Genomic DNA, 6690 nt, shown 5'->3' with positions numbered 1-6690 from the left:
TAGTTTTGGCTGTAAATAGCAGAAAACTTAACATAAGCGCTTAAAAAAAATAAGTGCTTTCTCACTCAAAGAACATTATGTCTATGGAATCTGCAGGTTTGGTTTTAGTCTGGGAGCCCAATGAACCTACAGCCGGTAGCTCTTCAATTCTCTTGGCCTTTTCCCCATGCGTATTGCATCATGGTTCCAAATGACTGCTGAAGCTCCAGACATCATATTCACATCTGAAATAGGAAGGAAGGGTAAAAGACCCATCTAGTCCTTTGATCAGAAAAGCAAAAAGCTTTTCCTGACCACTATCTATCCGCTACCCTCAAGCAGTTTCATATTTCATTGGCCACTCAGCCTCACTGGAAATTGGGAAAATGAATGCTTAGCTTTTCCAGCTTTCATAGTTGAAGTAGACAAGGGAGAGGTGGTCAGAAATGGTGCTTTGGCCAGCTAACTTGAAGTATTGCCACATTGAAGCTTCCAGTCTGACTCTTAGCTGTTCTGCAGAGCTGGGAGAGAGAGTTGAGGGTCAGTGACAAAATTCAACTTTGTTTTCTCCCCTATGTCTAAAGATTCAACGTAGCGGGATCCCATCCGGGACGTCTATGAGTCTATTAAGCTGCACAGTCAGTGGGGTGCTGGAGTTGGCTCCTACCATTTCGTAAGAGCCAACTATTAAATTTTTAGGAATGTTTTGAGCCAGCTAATAAATATGGTCATTAAAATTGAATTATATGAACTTATAATTCCATTAAAAAGGTAATAAATACTCAAAAAACCCCTTATCACTTCCTAATATTTTACTACATTTTACTACTCACTATGCTTTTTGAGGTTATGTCTGCTCTCTCTGCATGAATGTGCTACTGTGCATTTCCTCCCGTCTGTGTTTAGTGACGGCATGTTGGTAGCTTTGAACAGGCCATGGTGACAGTATTTTCACCGCAGAAATCAGCAAATGCTACAACTCTGTTTTGTTTTTGTTTTGAGAGAGTCCATTGTTAAAGATTTGTCAGCACACCATTGTGCACAATCCCAGAAAACATAATTTGGGCAGAGGACGCATGCACATTTCAGGTAAATCGGTAGGCATTTCAAAGCAATTGTCAGATCTCTGCCAAAGATAAAATACTCAGCGATGGGGCCCCATGTTTTAAACCAACACAATAAGAACGCATTCTATGGATCGCTTATTCTTTGCAAGAATGCAAAGACAAGTGCCATTTCTTCAGCTCCTGGTACTTGAGTCATCCTCAAACAATACTGTTTTTTCCTTCATGGCCACTATCATCCATAATAAACACCCCCTGCTTACCTACTATGGGTTAGATTCTGAGTTTGACCAAGCAGCAGTGAACATGGTCTCTATTCTCAAGGAACTTATGATTAAACTGGAATATGTACAGAAAAAATAAATGCAAGTAGTCTATTCTGAACACCCCATACTTTTTCTTCACAGCATTTATCTTGATTTGTATCTCTCTCTCTCCCTACATATAGGCACACACATATACATATACACATACACACAAATGTAATATATACACAAATATACTTGTGTGAACCTTTGTTTAATGCTGTGTCCTCCACTAGATTGTAAATTCCATTGCATCCCTTTTGCTCACAGCTGTGCCCCAGTATCTACAAAGTGCCTAGATGATAGTAAGAGCTTGATTAATGTTTATTGACTGCATAAGTGAATTAATGAAATGCAATGAGTGGCATGAACAATAAGATCTATACAAGGTGAGAGGAAGGAAAAATTACCAGTGACTGGAATGGTTAGGAAATCTTTGAGGAGGTTCTAGGACTTGAATAAGTTCCTGAAGGAAAAGCAGGGCATAAATACGGTACCATGGCACATTCAACACCAGGACTTGTATGGCTGGAGTGAAAAGTTTATTCCTTTTCACTGGAATTGGGGCAGACTCAGTGGAGCTAGTGGGTAAGTTCATCCGGGGTTATAGTCAATTGAACTGTAATGTTCCTTGGACCCAGAGGAGGCAAATGCAATTTGAGAAGCAAATGCAGATTAAGGCTGAGGAGGGAGCTCAAGGTTGAGAGGAAAGAACAATATTTAACTAGTTGACCATCTGCCAGTCTTGCCCTTCTATCCATTCTCCACAAAGAAATCAGAGCAATCTTTTAAAAATATAAATCAACCAATATCTCTGATGAACTTATATGTAAAAATACCTAACAAAGTGTTAGCTTAGTGAATCCAGCAATGTGCAAAAAAAACTATATACTATAACCAAATAGGATTTACTCCAGGGATGCAAGGTTGGTTCAATATTTGAAGATCAATGAATGCAACTCATATTAACAGGCTAAAGAGGAAAATTCACATGATTGTATCAATAGATGCAGAAAAAGCATTTGACAAAATTCAATATCCATTCATGAAAATTCTCAGAAAATAGAAATAGAGGGAAACCTCTCAACTTGATAAAGAGCACCTACAAAAAAAAAATTTTTACAAGTAACATCATACTTAATGGTGAAAAACTAAATGCTTACCCCCTAAGATTAGGAAAATGGCAAGAGTGCTCACTCTCACCCCTTTTTTTTAACATAGCACTGGAAATCCTAGCCAGCACAATAAGGCAGGAAAAAGAAATAAAAGACATACAGATTGGCAAGGAAGAAATAAAACTGTCTTGATTTGCAGACAACATGATTGTCTATCACGTAGGTAAACCCAAGGAATCTACAAAAACCAACCAGCCAAACAAAAAACCTCCAAAGAAAACAAAATAAAACAAAACAAATCCCAGTACTGATAAGTTCAGCAAGGTATCAGGTTACAAAATGAACACACATAAAATTCTATATACTAACAAGGAATATGTGGAAACTGAAATTAAAACTACCCTACTATTTATAACAGCTCCTCAGAAAATGACATACTTATTTATAATCTAAATATAAATCTAACAAAGCATGTAGAGGATCTATATGCTAAACATGATAATATGTAGATGAAAGAAATCAAAGCAGATAAATTTCATTTATTATCCATGTGTTGAAACTCAAAGCAGTGAAGATGTCAATTCTCCTCCTTCTACAGGCTTAAGGATCTACAGGCTTAAGGAAACTCCTATCAAAATCCTAACAAGAGTTTTTGTAGATTAGAGAAGTTTATTTTAAAATTTATTTGTCAAGGCAAAGGACCTAGAGCAGCTAAAACAGTTTAGAAAGGAAGAGTAACTTGGGAGGAATCACTCTACTTGATGTTACGTTTACTGCAGAGCTGCGGTAATCAGGACAGTGGGCGCTGGCTGGCAGACAGACACATAGATCAATGACACAGAATAGAGGACCCAGAATTAGACCCACACATATGCCCAACTGATTTTTTACAAAGTTGCAAAAGCAATTCAATGAAGGGAGGTTAGCCTCTTCAAAAAATGCCCAATGCAACTGGACATAAATAGGCAAAAAATAAATGACATAAAATAAATAAAATAAGAAAGAAAAAAAAAGAACTGTGGCATAATCCTCACAGAATTAACTCAAAATATGGCCAAGATTTAAATGTTAACATAAAACCACAAACTTTCAGATAAAACTTAGAAAATCTTCAGGACCTAGGATGAAGTGAAGACTCCTTAGCTTGACACCAACAGCCAATCCAAAAAGGGAAAAATGATAAACTGGACATCATCAAAATTAAATACTTCCGCTCTGTGAAGACTCTGTTTAGAAGATGAAAAGATAAGCCACAGATTGGGAGAAAATATTTGCAAGGGGCTTCTTCCTACAATATACAAAGACCACTCAGAATTCAACAGTAAAACTCAACAAATGATCCAATTAGAAAATGGGCAAAACAACACATAGAGACACTTTACTGAAATACAAGTGACAAGTAATGACAAAAAAGATGTTCAACATCACTTGCGACTGGGTAAATGTAAATTAAATCCACAAATAATAAATTGACTTACCATACAATGCAACAATTGTACCCTTGGACATTTATTCCAGAGAAATGAAAACATATGCTCATGTGGAAACCTGCACACAAATGTTCATATCATTCATAATTGCTAAAACTGGAAAGAACCCAGATGTCCTTCAACGGATGATAAGCTGTGGTCCATATATGCCAGGGAATATTACGCCACGGTAGAGAGGAATGAACTCTTGACATGGGCAACAAGTTCGATGATCTCAAGGGAATCACACTGAGGGCAAAAAGCCAATTTCAAAAGATTGCATACTGTAGGATTCCATTTATGTAATATTCTCGAAATGTTGTGATTATAGAGATGGAAAACAGATAAGTGGTTGCCAGGCTTAGCGCTTGTGGGGAGAGGGTAGGTGTGGCTACAAAGGGGCAACACAAGGGAACAGCTTTGCATCTTCACTGTGGTGGTCGTTGTGCAAAGGTACATGGTGTAAAATCGACTTGAACAATTATCTGTAGATGTGCACATGAGCACACACACACATGCAGAGGGGAGTACATGTATCCTGAGGAAATCCAGATAAGTTCTGTGGATTGTAGCAATGTCCATTTCACGGGGGTGTTATTGTACCGTGGGTCTATAAATGCTCATGCTGGGGAAGGAGGGGTGCAGGGTTCTTGAGACCTGTCTGTACTTTTTTTGTGCGACTTCCTGTGGATCTATAATTATTTCAAAATAAAAAGATAAAAAAAGTCAGTTGGATCATATCAGATTTCTTACTTGTATTCATTAGAAGGCTTTCCATCACAGTTATAAGAAAATCTAAGTTCCTTACCATATGTCACCTGCTCCCTGCTTCTTTCTCTGACCTCATTGCACTTTTCATCTTACTAGTTGAGCTGAAGCCATGTTAAGTCTTCCCTTGCACACCCCGTGCTCTTTGTGCTTGTTCACATCTCTGAGATGGTTCACTTGCTCTTTCCTTCCTGAAAAACTCTTCCCCTACGTCATCTGCAAGTCCTGTCATCCCCTCAGTGTCACCTCCTCAGAGAAGCTTCCCTTTAGCCCCATCTGAGCATTCCCATCCAGCCCGTTTTTCTCCATCTCACCACACAGCTCACTCTTGCTGGCACTGGCCAGCATCCGAGTTTCCCATGCATCTTTGTTCGTCATCTGTCTTCCTCCATCAGAATGTAGACTCCATTACAACCAGGACCCTCCTGTCTTAGCCACAACATCCTCTCTTGTGGTTTAGACCGTGCCTGGTGCTCAACTCCAAGGGACAACCCCCACTTGCCACACACCCATGATAAGTAACGCCTCTCTTCCTCCTTTGGGTTCTGAATAATTTCAAGAAATACAATAAAAGGGTAAAGAGAAGTGAAAACGCCACCTCTATTATTGACAGGGGCTAGTTTGGAAGCATAGCTCAGGCAAAGCTAACTGGTGATGGAATGAGGTGGCCTTACCCTTTGGGTCCCAGTCAGCTCTGGACTGGGTTAGCCTGTCCTTCTCCTACACTTGGAGTATAGGTGGATGCTAAATCTTTTGTGAATGAAAGAGGGAAGAAATAAGGGCTGTGATGAATTCCTGAGTCATCTCTCGTATTGGGTTTGGGAATCAGGCACAGAGGGAGGCCTGGGATTTCAGGGTACAGGGCTCGGACAGAAAATATATATATAAGGAGGGTTGGAGACATAGGTAGGGGGCAGCCTGTGGGAAATCTCAAATGCTAGGCCAAGGCATTGGGAAGCTATTCAAAGTGAAGTAGGGCATGCTTGCACATTTTTTTTTTTTAAGATTTTATTTATTTATTTACTAGAGAGAGAGAGACAGAAAGACCACAAGCAGGGGAAGCTGCAGGCAGAGGGAGAAGCAGGCTCCCAGCTGAGCAAGGAGCCCGATGTGGGACTTGATCCCAGGACCCTGGGATCATGACCTGAGCCGAAGGTAGCTGCTTAACTGATTGAGCCATCCAGGCGTCCCTGCTTGTACATTTTTTAAATCCACCTTCATCCGCTCATTTACCTAGGTGTTGTTTTCATTATTTGGGGGAGGTGTGAATAATTGCTTCTTCTGTGACTAAGCTCACTTCTGTACTCAATGCAGATACAGTATTAAGCAATCCATCAGCCTTAATGGAGTGTATGTTTTTACCTCAACTCTCTTGTCTCAAAAATAATAAAGTCACACCTAATATGCCTACTTGTCAGCTACTATAAGGTGCCATATTACTCAGAAATTGAATTTTAAAAAAAATTCACGATTTACAAACCAGCACCACAGCATTTCCTTTCATGGAAAATGGAAGTTTTGGGGAGCCAAACAGATTTGCCTGGAGCAGGATAGCTGTAACTATGAGTAAGAGACGAGAAAGGTAGAATGTCAGCAGAGTCAGAGGAAAGGAATACAGATTAGGTGGAAGACAGGCCATACAAAAGTCTGAGGGATAAGTAACACCCTAATCTAGCGAAAAGAAAACCTTAAGAAAGATGAGGAGATGTCTGTCTTCTGATCCATCGCCACCACAACCACCACCAAAGGACCATGTTGACCCACTGTTGCTCAACAAATACAACCAACTTTCTCTTGATGGTTTCTCTGTTATTTCTTCAGGGGTGTGTGTGTGTGTGTGAGAGAGAGAGACAGAGAGAGAGACAGAGAGAGACAGATAGGCCCTGGGGGATAGACGAGTGGAAGCTGCTGTATGAGAAAACCAGATAGAGTGTTTCGGAATCATTTTAGGATTCCGAAGAGCTGTCATAGGTCACTAAAAACAGCTTGG

Source organism: Mirounga angustirostris, unplaced genomic scaffold (genome assembly GCF_029215605.1).
Source record: "Mirounga angustirostris isolate CCGP_5_RB_7025 unplaced genomic scaffold, mMirAng1.0.hap1 SCAF_4, whole genome shotgun sequence".
NCBI classification, from domain to species: Eukaryota; Metazoa; Chordata; class Mammalia; order Carnivora; family Phocidae; genus Mirounga; species Mirounga angustirostris.
Note: the sequence above shows the minus strand (reverse complement) of the source record.